Genomic DNA, 15696 nt, shown 5'->3' on the forward strand with positions numbered 1-15696 from the left:
GACCGTTAAAAGTGGGGAATGGAGCGAGGCCAGGGACGCAAGGCTCCCGCACGTGGTCACCCCGGTTCCTGAGGCGGACGCTGATTGGCTGCAGCACGGGCCGCATTTTCCCGCTCAGGCCAGCTGAGCACGCTGGGCAGCCTGGGAGGCACCTAGGACAGCGCCACTCCCGCGCGTCTGCCTCGGACCCGCAGCTGATTGGCTGTGAAGGGGCAGAGCCTTGAGTCTCATTGGTCCATAGGCTTCAGGCCTCTTAGGCTGAGATTTCATTGATTTCCAGCCCGGCCCCAGCGTTGATCTGCTGTGGAGTCTGCCTTTTCCCACTCTCTCCATGAAGAGACTGGACCCTGATTCTCCTTCACCTGAACAGCCCTGGAGGCTCCCTCAGCAAGTGCTAAGGAGTACCACTGTCTTTTTTTTAAATTATTATTTCATTTTTATTTTATCAACAGGGTCTTCCTCTGTTGCCTGTGCTGGAGTGCAATGATGCAATCATAGCTCACTACAGCCTCGAACTCCTGGGCTCAAGCAATCTTTCCACCTGGGCCTCCCAAAATTCTGGGACTACAGCCATGAGACACCGTGCCTGACCTGCCTTTCTTGCTTCTATTTTGCCACCCTAAGTAGCTCCCATTTGCAAACCCTGTCACCTTTCTCTCAACCCTTTACCATCTGTGAAGTGTGTAGGGGGTGTGTAGGCTGCTGCTACACCTGATTGGCTGGGAGACCCGTAAGAGCAAACCAAGGCCAGGCATGGTGGCTCATGCCCATAATTCCAGGGCTTTGAGAGGTCCAGGTGGTAGTAGGATCGCTTGAACCCAGGAGGTCGAGGCTGCAGTGAGCTATGATCACACCACTGCACTGCAGCCTGGGCGACACAGTGAGACCCTGTCTCTAATAAATAAATAAAAATAAAATAAAAGAGCCAGCCAGGCAGGGCGCGGTGGCTCACGCCTGAAAACCCAGCACTTTGGGAGGCCGAGGCGGGCGGATCACCTGGGGTCAGGAGTTCGAGACCAGCATGACCAACATGGTGAAACCCCATCTCTACTAAAAATACAAAAATTAGCTGAGCGTGGTGGCGGGCGCCTGTAATTCCAGCTACTCGGCAGGCTGAGGCAGGAGAATCGCTTGAACCCCGGGAGGCGGAGATTGCAGGGAGCCTAAATCGCGCCACTGCACTCCAGCCTGGGAGACAGAACGAGACACTGCGTCTCAAAAAAAAAAAAAAAAAAAAAAAGAGCCAGCCAGGCTTCGGTGCCTGTGGACAGTTCCCTTTTCTCTCTTGTCCACTCCACCACGATTGCTGGCACGACTCACTCTGCCTCGCCTGGAAGCCTGGAAGTGTACAGGGACAGGGAAGACACGGGGGGGGGGGGGCAGTGCCTTGCCCCGTGATTGGCAGCGTGACGCTTGCACTTCCAATTCCCACTGCCACCTCGACTGTATGCTCAGCCAGGAGTAACTGAGCGCGGACGTGTCAGCACTCCCGCCCCCCACCATACCGCAGAGGGAACGGCCGATTGCGCTGCCCCAACATTAACTGGCCCTGGGGTTAGACTCCCTCCAGCAGGGTTTCCCCCGGGCAGGGCTTCGGGGCTGACCAGCTGCGAGCTCGCCCCTCGCCAGTCTCCCGAGGTGCTTGTCTGCGGGGCTTCTGACCCGGCCCCCGCGGCGGTTGCACCGCTGATTGGCTGGCTCCGCTCCTTTCTAAGTGGCTTAGTCTGGGCTTCGTTCTCAAGCACAGCCAATGAGACGCCAGGGCGCCTCAAGGAGGCGGGCATGACTCCACCGCTCTCGCTTCTGATTGGCCCTAAGGCTCGTCTTCGCTTTAGATTGATCAGAGGGCAGCGGGGCGGGAGCTTAGCGGAGCAGTTTCGAGCTGCGATGCGAGTTAGGTCCCTTTCCATTCCAGCTGCGCGCAGTGTTGTCGTGCGCGTCCTTCGCAGCCGCTCGCTGAGGAGCTGGAGCGGGGAGGAATGGGGGTGGTCAGGAAACAGGAGAGCACCTCGCGGAAGAGCCTGGGACAACAACCGGAGCTGTAGGTACTGACCGAGACAGCCTGAGGCGTCCCTGGCCCCGATAGGGAGCGAAACCGCTAAAATGGAGGAAGGGGCCGGGCGCGGTGGCTCACGCCTGCAATCCCAGCACTTTGGGAGGCTGAGGCGGGCAGATCACCTGACGTCAGGATCGAGACCAGCCTGACCAATATGGTGAAACCCCGTCTCTACTAAAAATACAAAAATTAGCCGGGCGTGGTGGGGGATGCTTGTAACCCCAGCTACTCGGGAGGCCCAGGCAGGTGAATTGCTTATACCCGAGAGGCGGAAGTTACAGTGAGCCAAGATGGTGCCACTACGCTCCAGCCTGGGCGACAGAGCAAGGCTCCATCTCAAAAAATAAAAATAAAAAATAAAGTAAAAAAGGGAGGACTGGCACTGTGGCGGGAGTAATAGCACCTCGTGTTTATCGAGCCCTTTCCATGTGCCACGCTTGTGCATCAACTCGTTGAAACCTAAATAACCCCGTGAGGGAGGCGATTACTATGCCAGGTTAACCTCTGAGGGCCAAAGAGGTTAAGTCGTTTATTTCAGGTCCCGCAGTAGGTACGGGCATTGCTGGAACTCGAACCCTGCTGTGGTGAGAGCCCAACCTTCAAGCTACACTATGATTAAGTAGGACTGATTTTGTAGATGGGGATGGGGTCTGGTCACATTGGCCCTGGTTTTGGGAAAATGGACTGACATGTAGAAAAAGGTATTTATTTATTCATTCATTCATTCATTCATTCATTCATTTTTGAGACAGAGTCTTGCTCTGTCACCCAGGCTGGAGTGCAGTTGCGCGATCTCGGCTGTCTGCAACCTCCACCTCCCGGGGTTCAAGCCATCCTCCTGCCTCAGCCTGCCGAGTAGCTGGGATTACAGCCACCTGCCACCACGCCCGGCTAATTTTTGTATTTTTGGTAGAGACGGGGTTTCACCATGTTGGCCAGGCTGGTCTCGAACTCCTGACTTCAAGTGATCCTCCTGTCTCGGCCTCACATAATGCTGGGATTACAGGCATGAGCTACTGCACCCGGCCTAGAGAAAGGTATTTAAAAAATCAGTCTCATAATATCTTTGCTTTTTTTTTTTTTTTTTGAGATAGGGTCTTGCTCTCTTGCCCAGGCTAGAGCACAGTTGCAGGATCATGGCTTACTGCAGCCTTGACCTCCTCGGGTCAAAGGATCCTCCCACATCAGCCTCCCAAGTCACTGGGACTACAGGTGCACAACACCATTCCTCACTAATTAATTAATTAATTTATTTATTATTATTATTCTTTTGTAGAGATGGTCTCACTATGTTGCTCAGGCTGGACTTAAACTCCTGGGCTCAAGGGATCCTCCTGCCTTGGACTCCCAAAGTACTGGGATTACAGGCATGAGCCACTGTGCGAGGCCCCAGACCAGTTTTAAGTGCTTTACCTACATCATCAGATTGACTCTTCATAGTAAACTCTATCGGATATTTACTGTTATTATTCTCATTTGACAGATACAAAAACTGAGGTTTGGTCTGGCGCAGTGGCTCATGCCTGTAATCCCAGCACTTTGGGAGGATGAGGCGGGTGGATCCTTTGAGGCCAGGAGTTCGAGACCAGCCTGGCCAACATGGTGAAACCCCGTCTCTACTAAAAATATGAAAAAATTAGCTGGGCATGGTGGTACGTGCCTGTGATCCCAGCTACTGGGGAGGCTGAGGGCAGGAGAATCGCTTGAACCTGGCAGAGGTTGCAGTGAGCTGAGATGGCGCCACTGCACTCAAGCCTGGGCAACAGAGCAAGACTCCGTCTCAAACAAAACAAAACAAAAAAACAAAAACTGAGGTTCAGAGAAGAAACTGATTTTCCTAAGATCTCACCGGGAGTAATTGTCAGAGCTGGAATTTGAACTAGGCCTGTTGCAGTCTGACTCCAGAGTCTAAGCTCCTAAACATTTTTATACACTGCCTCCATCCTGCCAACTACAGTGATCACAGTGCAGACACGCATGGTCCCAGGGAATCCCCAGCCACCATAGGAGGCAGAATGACACCAACACGCATTGGAATAGACAGCCAAGGCTCATAGAGGTGAAGCTCCTCATCTCAGCTCACACAGCTGGTCCATGGCTGAGCAAGGAGTAGAATGATACCAGACCTTCTGAATCCAAGCCTGAGTTCTTCATCACACCTCACACTGCGTTTTTCCTATTTGAAAGATGAAAAAATGAGGCCGGGCACGGTGGCTCACGTCTGTAATCCAATCACTTTGGGAGGCCGAGGCAGGTGGGTCATAAGGTCAGGAGTTCGAGACCAGCCTGACCAACCTGGTGAAACCCCATCATTACTAAAAATACAAAAATTATCTGGGCATGGTGGTGTATGCCTATAATCCCAGCTACTCAGGAGGCTGAGGTAGGAGAATCGCTTGAACCTGGGAGGCAGAGGTTGCAGTGAGCCAAGATCATGCCACTGCACTCCAGCCTGGGCGACACAGCAAGATTCTGTCTCAGAAAAAAAAAAAAAAAAAATCGGCTGGGCGCCCAGTGGCTCACGCCTGTAATCCCAGCACTTTGGGAGGCTGAGGAGGGTGATCCAGCTTTGGTTACTCCCTGAGTTGTAACCAAAGCTGGAATTCAGACCCAGATCTGTCTGACCCAGGAGATCACCCCTGAACCACATTACCTTCAGGAAGTGCTTGTCTGGTAGATCCTGGATTGGATTGGTTGAGAAGTCCTCTCACTCAACAAGCCTTATTTACAGTTAGTTCATCTTGTCCCAACTTTGACCCTAAAGGTGATTGGGAATATACTTCACAGCCTCAGAACCTTTGGAGTTTCTCACTGATTCTCACTGAGAAGGCCTAGTGATAATTGCTACAATTTTTTATTATTCATATTTTTTCCTTTTTTTTTTTTGAGACAGAGTCTTACTCTGTTGCCCAGGCTAGAGTGCAATGGCACGATCTTGGCTCACTGCAACCCCTGCCTCCCAGGTTCAAGCGATTCTCCTGTCTCAGCCTCCCAAGTAGCTGGGATCGTGTGCCACCACATCTAGTTATTTTCTTTCTATTTTAATAAGCTGGTCTACAATACAGGTTTCCTGTGTTTTGTTTTGTTTTTTTAGAGATGGGGTCTTGCTGTGTTGCCCAGGCTGGAGTGCAGTGGCTATTCACAGGTGCGATCATAGCACACCGTGGCCTCAAACTCCTAGCCTCGGCAATCCTCCTGCCTCAGGCTTCTGAGGAGCTGGGACTACAGGTACATGCCAACATGCCCAGCTAATTGCTACAAATTATTGAATCCTTTTTATGGGCCAGGAAGGCTTGAGAAGATGGAGTGAGGGATCCTGGGCTCTGGCAAGATGGTATAGGAAGGGTTGTTGGCTTGGCTTGGGGGGTTGGATTGTAAGATTTGGAGAGTTAAATGTCTGAGAGAAGTAGAAAAATAAATAAAAAGCCCCTGCCTTCAGTTGCTTATTGAGCAACTCCCCATGCCAGATGCTACGCTAACTAAGGTTAACTATACACTGAGAAGCAGAGAGCCTTGCAGCTTAGGTAGCTGAATGCTGGATCCAAACTGTCTGCATCATATCCTGGCCCTGTTACTTACTAGTTGTGAGGCGTTGGGCAAATTGCTTAACCCCTCTGGGCCTTAATTTCTTCATCTGGGCATATTAAATGGTCATATAATAAATGGGCATATTAATATACATATTGGCCAGGCATGGTGGCTCACACCTGTAATTCCAGCACTTTGGGAAGCCGAGGTGGGCGGATCACCTGAGGTCAGGAGTTCGAGACCAGCTTGGCCAACATGGTGAATCCCTGTCTCTACTAAAAATACAAGCCTGTAATCCCAGCTACTCGGGAGGCTGAGGCATGAGAATCGCTTGAACCCAGGTGGCAGAGGTTGCAGTGAGCCGAGATCATGCCACTGCACTCCAGCCAGGGCAACAGAGTGAGACTATGTCTCAAAAAAAAAAAGTACATACCGGCCAGGCGTGGTAGCTCACATCTGTAATCTCAGCACTTTGAGAGGCTGAGGTGAGAGGATTGCTTGGACTTAGGAGTTCAAGACCAGGTTGTGCAACATGGTGAATCCCCATTGCTACAAAAAATACAAAAATTAGCCAGGTGTGGTGGCACGCACTTGTAGTCCCAACTACTGGGGAGGCTGAGGTAAGAGGATCACCTGAGCCCAGGAGGTAGAAGCTACAGTGAGCCGTGATTGCGACACTGCACTCCAGCTTGGGTGACAGAGTGAGACCCTGTCTCAAAAAAAAAGGAAAAAAGTACGTACCTCTCAAAGTCATTGAGGGGATTAAATGAACTAATAGAGCAGTGATATTCCTTCTTCTTCTTCTTTTTTTTTTTTTTTTTTTGAGACAGAGTCTGCCCCCCAGGCTGGAGTGCAGTGGCACGATCTCGACTCACTGCAACCTCTGCCTCCTGGGTTCAAGCGATTCTCCTGTCTCAGCCTCCCAAGTAGCTGGGACTACAGGCGCGTGCCACCACGCCCAGCTAATTTTTGTATTTTTAGTAGAGACGGGGTTTCACCATGTTGGCCAGGATGGTCTCGATCTCTTGACCTTGTGATCCACCTACCTCGGCCTCCTAAAGTGCTGGGATTACAGGCGTGAGCCGAACAGTGGCATTTCTTCTGTTCCCAATGCCCTGTAACCGAGTTGTTTCCTTGCAATCAGTATCATCTGCCTTGACTCTGGTGTAGACCCTGAAAATTAAGGGACCATGGGAAAGCCTAGGGGCAGTGTGTTCCCAGAAGCAGTAGCAAGGGCAAAAGCCCCAAAGCAGGAGTGAGCTTAGTATATCTGAGGTACAGCAGGAAGTCCACCTGGAGCCAGGCAGCTGACTAAGACTCAGGAGCTCAGCTCAACGGCACGAGTGTTCATAACAAATGTGAAAATAACCCTGTACCTTTCAGAGAACAAAGGACTTTCCCCAAGCTTTGAACTCTGGAAAAACCCCAGATCATGATTACATTTGAGGCTCAGTGTCCACAGTTGCACAGGAATGAAGCTTAGAATTCAGGTCTTCTAGCTCTCTAGGGCCCATGTGTCAAGGTCAAGAAACTTACTTTCACTCAAATATTTATTAAACTGCTGGCCAGGCGCAGTGGCTCACACCTGTAATCCCAGCACTTTGGGAGGCCAAGGTTGGCTAATCACTTGAGGTCAGGAGTTGGAGACCAGCCTGGCCAGCGTGGCAAAACCCCATCTCTACTAAAAATACAAAAATTAGCCGGGCATGGTGGCGGGCGCCTGTAATCCCAGCTATTCAGGAGGCTGAGGCACAAGAATCGCTTGAACCTGGGAGGCGGAGGTTGTAGTGAGCTGAGATTGGGCCACTGCACTCCAGCCTGGGTGACGAGAGCGAAACTCCATCTCAAAAAAACAAAACAAACAAAATTCTGATGGTGTGTGCCATTGGTGCTGAGCCCTGGGGAAGACCCAGCCCCTGCCTTCAAACATTTCACCTTCTAGAGAGGAATTAGACCTCAAAACATATTCTTCAAGAGCCAAGTGGAAAGTGTAGGAACTGAAGCTGAGAGGGGCACTTAAGCTAAGGGGAGAAGGAGTGGAGAAGGGTGAGGGACAACTTCCCAGAGGAGGCGATGATGTTTGTGCATCTTTTTGGGGGTACTTATTATGTGCTAGGCATGGTGCTTGGTAGAAACGGCACAGTGGGAAGCAAAGAATAGACTGAATGTAATGGTCTGCTAGGGCTATGTAACAAAGTATCACAGACTAGGTGGCTCAAACACAGACATTTATTTCTCACAGTTCTGGAGACTGGAAGTCCAAGGTCAAGGTGCCAGCAGGGTTCGTTTGTCCTGAGGCATTTGTCCTTGGTTTGTAGAAGGCCACCTTTTCACTGTGACCTCATATGGCCTTCCCTCCGTGTGTTTGCACTCCTGGTGTCTCTTTCTATAAGGACATTAGTCCTATTGGATCAGGACTCCACCCTTATGACCTCACTTAACCTAAGTTCCCTTCTTTATTTTCTTTTTTTTTATTTTATTTTTGAGACAGAGCCTTGCTTTGTCACCCAGGCTGCAGTGCAGTGGCAGGATCTTGGCTCGCTACAACTTCCATCTCCTGGGTTCAAATGATGCTGTTTTGGCCTTCCAAGTAGCTGGATTTAGAGGTGACCGCCACCACTCTTATCGAAGTTTTGTATTTTTAGTAGAGGCAGGGTTTCACCATGTTGGCCAGGCTGCTCTCGAACTCCTGACCTCAAGTGATTTGCCTGCTTTGGCCTCCCAAAGTGCTGGGATTACAGGTGTGAGCCACTGTCCTGGCCAGTTTACTTTCTTAAAGTATCTGTCTTGGGCTGGGCGTAGTGGCTTACACCTATAATCCCAGCACTTTGGGAGGCTGAGGTGGGAGAATTACTTGAGGCCAGGAGCTCGAAACCAGCCTGTCCATCATGATGAAACCCTGTCTCTACAAAAAACACAAAAATTAGCCAGGTGTGGTGGCGCACACCTGTAATCCCAGCTACTTGGGAAGCTGAGGGAGAAAATCACTTGAACCCGGGAGGCGGAGGTTGTAGTAAGCTGAGATTGCAGCACTGCATTCCAGACTGGGCAACAGAGCAAGACTCAGTCTCAAAAAAAAAAAGGCTGGGTGCGGTGGCTCACGCCTGTAATCTGAACACTTTGGGAGGCCGAGGCGGGCAGATCACGAGGTTAGGAGATCAAGACCATCTTGGCTAACACGGTGAAACCCCGTCTCTACTAAAAACACAAAAAATTAGCTGGCCATGGTGGCGGGTGACTGTATTCCCAGCTACTTGGGAGGCTGAGGCAGGAGAATTGCGTGAACCCAGGAGGCGGAGCTTGCAGTGAGCCGAGATAGCACCATTGCACTCCAGCCTGGGCGACAGAGCGAGACTCCATCTCAAAAAAAAAAAAAAAAAGTTAACTGATGTACCCTGAACCAGAGTTGTTTTTAGACAACAAATATTGCTTATCTTGACTCTGGGTACAGATATATATATGTATCTTTTTTTTTTTTTTGAGACAGGGCCTTGTTCTGTTGCCCAGGCTCCTGGCCTCAAACAATCCTCACATCTCAGCCTCCCAAAGTGTCCTCAATTTTCTGAATGGATTTTTATGAGAGGAACTTTAATACCAGGGATCCTATTGGAGCAGCTCTTCAAAAAGACCATTTTCTTGTCCCTTTACCTTCTCTGTTTTGCATGATTCTGTTTCCGTTTGCAGAGGATCTGAGAAGGCAGCTGATTCTGTGAGAAACAATGATTCTACTTCATGTTTTTAAATAGATCTCTTGGGTTAAGTGACAAGTCCCTAGCTAGACTCAAGAAGGCACTGGAGTGCCACTGCACTCCAGCCTGGGCAACATGGTGCGATCCCATCTCTCTCTCCATCTCTCTCTCTCTCTCTCTCTGTCTCTCTCTCTCAGACAAGGTCTCCCCCTGTTGCCCAGGCTGGAGTCCAGTGGTGCTACCATAGCTCACTGCAGCCTCGAACTCCTGGGCTCAAGTGATCCTCTTGTCTTGGCCTCCCAAAGTGAGGGATTACGGGTGTGAGTCACTGTGCCTGGTTGAGACCCCGTCTCTTAAAGGGGAAGGGGGAGGAGATGGGGGAGGAAGAAGGAGGAGGGGGAGGAAGAAGGAGGAGGAGGAAAGAGGAGGAGGAGGAGAAAAAAGGAGGAGGGAAGAGGAGGAGGGAAGAGGAGGAGGGAGAAGGAAGAAGGAGGAGAAAGGAAGAGGAATGAAAGAGAGGAGGAGGAGGAGGAGGAGGAAAGAGGAGGAGGAGGAGAAAAAAGGAGGAGGAAGAGGAGGAGGAGAAAAGAGGAGGAGGAGAAAAAAGGAGGAGGGAAGAGGAGGAGGAAAGAGGAGGAGGAGAAAAAAGGAGGAGGGAAGAGGAGGAAAGAGGAGGAGGAGGGAAGAGGAGGAGGGAAGAGGAGGAGGGAGAAGGGAGAAGGAGGAGAAAGGAAGAGGGATGAAAGAAAGGAGGGAGGAAGAGGAAGAGGGAGGAGGAGGAAGGAGGAAGAGGAGGAGGGGGGAGGAGGAGGGAGAAGGAGGAGAGGGTGGCAGTGGAGGTCACCCCCTATAATGTGGAGCATAGCAGCCACCTGCTGGTCACAGCGCAGTAGGAAGAACACAAAGCCCTGGAGTGAGGCAGAGGGGCTCTGGCTCCTCGGTGGCTCTCCAGCGCCCTCTATTGACAAAGCCTAACCTGACACCAGATGACAAATGGAACTGAGAGGTAATAAATTGATAACCCACAGGTGAGTGATGGGGCCCCTGCTATTAATAAAAACAACAGTAATAATAACGACTACCATGGAATTCTCAGTGCTGTCTGTGTCATTTATCCCGGAATCGCTGGTGAAGGTTGATGGGGAGGGGGGATTGTGGTCCATTTGCCCCCAGGGTCGGCTCACCCTTCCCTAGGCTCAGGCTCAGGGTCTGAGCCTGCTCTGGGCAAGCACCCTCTCCCTGCTCCCAGGCCAGACCCTATAGATGGAGCTTACTCCACCCCTGCTCCAAAGGCAGGTGTGTGCCCCGGAATCCGCACTTTCCCCGGCCCCACACATGGTGATGGCACAGCACAGTGTCAAACCTAGACAATGAAAAACATTCCAGAGGGGGCACCAGGCCCTCTCACCGTTTTTTGCTTTGTTTTGTTTTGTTTTTGTTTTTTGAGATGGAGTCTTGCTCTGCCATCCAGGCTGGAGTGCAGTGGCATGATCTTGGCTCACTACAAAATCCACCTCCCGGGTTCAAGCGATTCTTCTATCTCAGCCTCCTGAGTAGCTGGGATTACAGGCACATGCCATCACATCTAGCTAATTTTTGTATTTTTAGTGGAGACAGGGTTTCGCCATGTTAGCCAGGCTGGTCTTGAACTCCTGACCTCAGGTGATCTGCCTGCCTCAGCCTCCCAAAGTGCTGGGATTACAAGTATGAACCACCATGCCCAGTCACCTTTTTTTTTTTTTGAGACTGTTACTTGGGCTGACAGTCAGTGGTGCGATCTTGGCTCACTTCAGCGACGACCTCCCACACTCAAGTGATCCTCCTGCCTCAGCTTCCTGAGCAGCTGTGATGCAGGTGCTTGCCACCATGGCCAGCGATTTTTTAAAATTTTTTTGTTGTTTTGTAGAGACAGGGTCTCACTATGTAGCCTAGGCTGGTCCCGAACTCCTCAAGAGTTCCTCCCACCTTGGCCTCCTAAAGTGCTGGGATTACAGGCATGAGCCACCGCACCCTGCCCTGGCTAGGTTTTTGTTTTGTCTTTCATTATTTTATTTTTCCCCTTAGCACTTATTAGCCTCTGACGTGTTTTTCTTATTGGTTTTATCTATTTTCTCCTCTAGAAGGTAAGCTTTATTTATTTATTTATTTATTTAGCTCTTTTAAATCTGGGAAGAGTTCATGTAAGATTTATTATCTGATTCCCAGGAAGCTTGTAGCCATTTTTCTAACGCCAGCCAAGGACGCGGTGACCAGAGAGGAGGAATCGGTGGGTGTGGGACACCTGAGGAAAGGGCAGGGATGTGCGTTTTTACATTTTAGTTTAAAAAAAAAAAAAAAGAATGAACTTGCCCTCATGGAAGGAGTGTAAGCAAAAGTGGATGTAGTCAGAGGCATGTGCCTGGCTTGACTGCTATATAACACAGTTTCTTATTTCCATTCTGTGATCTCAGATGGTGACAGAGAGAGCTTGGCTCAGTGGAGCAAGAGAGAGAGAGAGAGATACCTGGAGAGGTGGCAAGGGGCCAAGCCACAAGGGCCTCTCAGCCCAAGGTGAGGAGGGCCCTGGAGAGCCGTGGAGGGTTAGAGGCCGAGGAGGGATGCAGTCACCTGAGGTGTGGGGGGAACAGCCACCAAATGGCTGCCTGTCCCTCAAGGGGTCCGGGCCCTGACCTAGCCCTGACCTCTTTGCTCCCCTCTTACCCACAGGAGCCGGCCTCTGAATTTGGGGGCTGGGGCGGACAAACCTGTCCTGCAGGCAGGCCCGCCTGGGTGAGGCCACACTGCTGCCGGTCTGACTGAGCCACACTCTGCAGGCATATGGTCGGATGGAGCCCGAAAGCCAAGTGGCAGATGTGGGTCAGAGATGGCGGCCTGCCTACCTGACTGCCCAGAGGTCAGAGGTCAGGTCAAACCCCGGCCCCCCATCTGGCAAGTCCTGGCCTATTATTATTATTATTGAGACGGGGTCTTGCTATTGCCCAGGCTGGAATGCAGTGGCACCATCACAGCTCACTACAGCCCCTACCTCCTGGGTTCAAGCGATCTTCCCACCTCAGCCTCCCGAGTAGCGGGTACTACAAGTGCGCACCACTGTGCCCAGCTAATTTTTAAATTTTTTGGAGAGATGAGGTCTCACTATGTTGGCCAGGCTGGTCTGGAACTCCTGGCCTCAAGCAATCCTCCTGCCTCAGCTCCCAAAATGCCGGGATTGGCCGGGCGCGGTGGCTCACGCTTGTAATCCCAGCACTTTGGGAGGCCGAGGCGGGCGGATCACGAGGTCAGGAGATCGAGACCACGGTGAAACCCCGTCTCTACTAACAATACAAAAAAAAAAAAAAAAAAAAAAAACTAGCCGGGCGTGGTGGCGGGCGCCTGTAGTCCCAGCTACTCGGAGAGGCTGAGGCAGGAGAATGGCGCGAACCCGGGAGGCGGAGCTTGCAGTGAGCCGAGATCGCGCCACTGCACTCCAGCCTGGGCGACAGAGCGAGACTCCGTCTCAAAAAAAAAAAAAAAAAAAAAAAATGCCGGGATTACAGGTGTGAACCACTGTGCCCAGCCCTGACCTGTCTTAATGAGAGGTGACAGCGTGCTGGCAGTCCTCACAGCCCTCAGTCGCTCTCGGCACCTCCTCTGCCTGGGCTCCCACTTTGGCAGCACTTGAGGAGCCCTTCAGCCCCCCGCTGCACTGTGGGAGCCCCTTTCTGGGCTGGCCAAGGCCGGAGCCGGCTCCCTCAGCTTGCGGGGAGGTGTGGAGGGAGAGGCGCGGGCGGGAACCAGGGCTGTGCGCGGTGCTTGCGGGCCAGCGCGAGTTCCGGGTGGGCGTGGGCTCGGCGGACTCCGCGCTCGGAGCAGCCGGCCGGCCCCGCTGGCCCCGGGCAGTGAGGGGCTTAGCACCTGGGCCAGCAGCTGCTGTGCTCAATTTCTCGCCAGGCCTTAGCTGCCTTCCCGCGGGGCAGGGCTCGGGACCTGCAGCCCGCCATGCCTGAGCCTCTGCCCCGTCTCCGTGGGCTCCTGTACGGCCTGAGCCTCCCCGACCAGCGCCGCCCCCTACTCCACGGCACCCAGTCCCATCGACCACCCAAGGGCTGAGGAGTGCGGGCGCAAGGCGCGGGACTGGCAGGCAGCTCCACCTGCAGCGCCGGTGCGGGATCCACTGGGTGAAGCCAGCTGGGCTCGTGGGGACATGGAGAACCTTTATGTCTAGCTCAGGGATTGTAAATACACCAATCTGTATCTAGCTCAAGGTTTGTAAACACACCAATCAGCACCCTGTGTCTAGCTCGGGGTTTGTGAATGCACTAATCGACACTCTGTATCTAGCTACTCTGGTGGGGACTTGGAGAATCTTTGTGTGGACACTCTGTATCTAGCTGATCTAGTGGGGACGTGGAGAACATTTGTGTCTAGCTCAGGGATTGTAAATGCACCAGTCAGCACCCTGTCAAAACAGACCACTCGGCTCTCTGTAAAATGGACCAATCAGCAGGATGTGGGTGGGGCCAGATAAGAGAATAAAAGCAGGCTGCCGGAGCCAGAAATGGCAACCCGCTCGGGTCCCCTTGTGCGCCTTGGAGGCTTTGTTCTTTCGCTCTTTGCAATAAATCCTGCTGCTGCTCACTCTTTGGGTCCACACTGCCTTTATGAGCTGTAACACTCACCGCGAAGGTCTGCAGCTTCTCTCCTGTCTGACCCAGCGAGACCACGAACCCACCAGAAGGAAGAAACTCCCAACACATTCGAATATCAGAAGGAACAAACTCCAGACGCGCCACCTTAAGAGCTGTAACACTCACCATGAGGGTCCACAGCTGCATTCTTGAAGTCAGTGAGACCAAGAACCCACCAATTCCGGACACATTAATTGCTCAGATAAAGTTTGAAAATGTTTAGTAGGATAATTCTCTTCTCAATGTACATTTTCTGTCTAGCAGAGCAGTGACACTTTAACTAAGATATATTTCTTGATTTTTTGTTAGAGGACAAAGGCAATAATCATCAGAAGTATTTGGAAAATACCAAAATGCCCAAGGAATGAAATAAAAATCTCCTGCAGATGTGTCCTCTTCCTCAATAACCTTTGGAAGACTTTCTTTAAAAAAATGCAAACATGCACATATTTATATTTTTATCAGAGAAGGAATCATACTTGGCATGCTATATTGTGATCTGTTTTTCTCATGTCACAATTTCCCAAGTATTTTTTTCATGCCATTAAATTCTTTTGCAGTTTTTTTTTTTTTTTTTTAGACAGAGTCTCTCTCTGTCGGCCAGGCTGGAGTGCACTGGCGTGATTTCAGCTCACTGCAACCTCCACCTCCTCGGTTCAAGGGATTTTCGTGCCTCAGCTCCTGGGTAGTTGGGATTACAGGTGTGCACCACTACACCTGGCTACTTTTTTTGTACTTTTAGTATAGACGGGGTTTCACCATGTTGGCCAGGCTGGTGTCGAACTCCTGACCTCAAGTAATCCTCCTGCCTTGGCCTCCCAGAGTGCTGGGATTACAGGCGTGAGCCACTGTGCCTGGTCAGCAGTGTGGTTTTTAAAGGAAAAAACTAGCTGGGCACAATGGCTCATGCCTATAATCCCAGCACTTTGAGAAGTGGAGGTAGGAGAATCACTTAAGCCTAGAGTTTGAGATCAGCCTGGGCAGTACAGCAAGATTCCATCTCTACAAAAAATGTAAAAATTAGCCAGTTATAGTGGTATGCACCTGTAGTCCCAGCTACTTGAGAGGCTGAGGCAGGAGGATCGCTTGAGTCTGGGAGGTTGAGGCTGCAGTGAGCCATGATCCTGCCACTGCACCCCAGCCTGAGTGACAGAATGGGACCCTGTCTTAAAAAAATATATAATAGGCTGGGTGTGGTGGCTCATGCCTTTAATCCCAGAGAACAAGGTGGGTGGATCATGAGGTCAGGAGTTTGAGACCAGCTTGACCAACATAGTGAAACCCCATCTCTACTAAAAATACAAAAAATTAGCTGGGCGGGGTGGCAGGTGCCTGTAATCCCAACTACTTGGGAGGCTGAGGCAGGAGAATCACTTGAATCCGGGAGGTGGAGGTTGCAGTGAGCCGAGATGGCACTACTGCACTCCAGTCTGGGCAACAGTGCAAGGCTCTGTCTCAAAAAATAAATAATAGTAATAAAGGAAAAAACTGATTTTATGCATATCAATTGGCATCAACTCCACAAACATTCTTTGTTTTGTTTTTGAGAAGTAGTCTTGCTCTGTCGCCCAGGCTGGAGTGCAGTGGCACGATCTTGGCTCACTGCAACCTCTGCCTCCTGGGTTCAAGGGATTCTCCTGCCTCAGCCTCCTGCGCAGCTAGGACTACAGGCACACGCTACCACACCCAGCTAATTTTTGTATTTTTAGTAGAGACGGGGTTTCACCATATTGGCCAGGCTGGTTTTGAACTCCTG

The sequence above is a fragment of the Nomascus leucogenys genome, chromosome 10 (assembly GCF_006542625.1).
Source record: "Nomascus leucogenys isolate Asia chromosome 10, Asia_NLE_v1, whole genome shotgun sequence".
Taxonomy (NCBI): domain Eukaryota; kingdom Metazoa; phylum Chordata; class Mammalia; order Primates; family Hylobatidae; genus Nomascus; species Nomascus leucogenys.